This window comes from Poecilia latipinna, unplaced genomic scaffold, assembly GCF_001443285.1.
Source record: "Poecilia latipinna isolate Pla-1442-1.1 unplaced genomic scaffold, P_latipinna-1.0 Scaffold1349, whole genome shotgun sequence".
Lineage (NCBI taxonomy): Eukaryota > Metazoa > Chordata > Actinopteri > Cyprinodontiformes > Poeciliidae > Poecilia > Poecilia latipinna.
Window position 1 is genome coordinate 97,089 of NW_015113965.1, and position 1,745 is coordinate 98,833.

The following is a 1,745-nucleotide window of genomic DNA, read 5'->3' on the forward strand; positions in this document are numbered from 1 at the left end:
AAATTAGGTAACTTTATGTTATTAAAGGTAAAGTTTAAACAGTAAGCCTGAACTAGAGAGATCAGGTTAAATGAAGGATTAATTAAAACACAGTTTGACATTAATGAAACATATTATTCATGGTAACTCAAAAATGAATCATTTCTAATTAGTTAAGCATGATTTATATCATAATTCACAATATTTTGATTTGTGGTTAGTTTGCCAAACACAGGTTCCATCTTCTGCCTGGTTGTTTAATTTATTTTTTAAAAAGTTAAAAATTAACAAAGTAATTTATTAACTTCTAATTGTTCATAGCTGTGGTTCCCACAGTGTGGAGTGGGGGCCATATTCGGCCCCTGGAATGATTATTTTGTGGCCTGCGATTCAGGAAAAGAACAAAAACACGTAAAATTTTCACCAAATGGAAAAAGTCACATGCAACACAGAGCAATCATGTTTTACTAGCCATATTTTAGCTTCTATTCCAATTCAAAAGGAAGTAGGAATGCAAACATTTGGCAGGTTACTCAGAATCAGACATTTTAATCAACCTGTGTAAATAGACTTTGAGTTTTATGCATTTTCGTTGCTTCCTGATCAACAAACATTTTCACATTGTGCATCTAAAAAGAAAAAATATTTTTGTTTTAGAAGTACAGACGGTTACAGATCTACAAAAAATGGATCCATTCATTCATTTATTAAAAAGTTGCATGTTTACTATTTTTTAATTTAAAGAAAAAAGTGATGGATTGTGGCCCCTGTGTGCAGCTTTTCTTTATTTCATATTATTAAAGCAAACCTCTGACTGCTGACACAGGACTTTCAGCAATAAAAGGGAAAAAGCTGCTTCTGACCAGAGTTAACTGTCTGAACATCTGTTCCACTTGCAATCCATCAAATTAAAGCTCAGAAACATGGAATAGTTATTAGTCTGACGGCGCTACATGTCAGCCGGGAAGCCGCTTTAATTGAAATTAGCTCATCTGATCGTCTTTAAAACCGTTTCCATCCTCCAGTTTTAGTCGAAAACCGTTAAAAATGTGAGAGCAGGAGCTGCAGTTTCCACATGACAGCAGCAATCTGCTTTCATGTCGTCCTGTCAATCTTCCTCTGAGAGTAGGCGTCACTTTCTTTTCTTTTTTTTTTTTTTTTTTTTTTTTTAGTCCACCCCTCCCCTCCCCAAACCCGTGAACATAGGATGTATCTCATTTGGCAGGGAGCCTCTTCATATTTCACTTTTCACGAGACGCCTGTTCGTTTAATTTCTGCAGCCTCTCTTTCCCTGCAACTTTCTTCCTTTTCCCTTCCTCCGCCGTCGTCTTCTTCTTCTTCTTCTCCCCCCCGGAGTAGAAACACATTTCAATGACACGCCCACGCCTGGGCCTGTCAGCCCCTCACCCTGTCAGAGCGCCCACGCCGCTCTGCTCCCCTCGGTCTCCTCCCCTCTCCACCAACCCACATCCTCAACACTTTGCGCTCAGAAAAAGCAGCTCCTTTCATCCAAGTTCCTCTTTTTCGGAGGACAAATTTAAAAAGAAAGAAAGGAAACAGAGGAGGAACAACAGAGGGATGTGATTCAGTCTCCAGGCGGTGTTGTGCCTGTCATGAAGTGTCCCCTTTCATTTGAAAGGAATACAAGAAGTGTGATGGAAAAAGCAGCGGAATAATTAAAAAAAAAAGAAAGAAGGAAAACAAACGCCTCTCGTCTGGTCTCCACCCTGTTGTGTTGCTGTTTTAGGTGGCAGACGGGCGTGGAT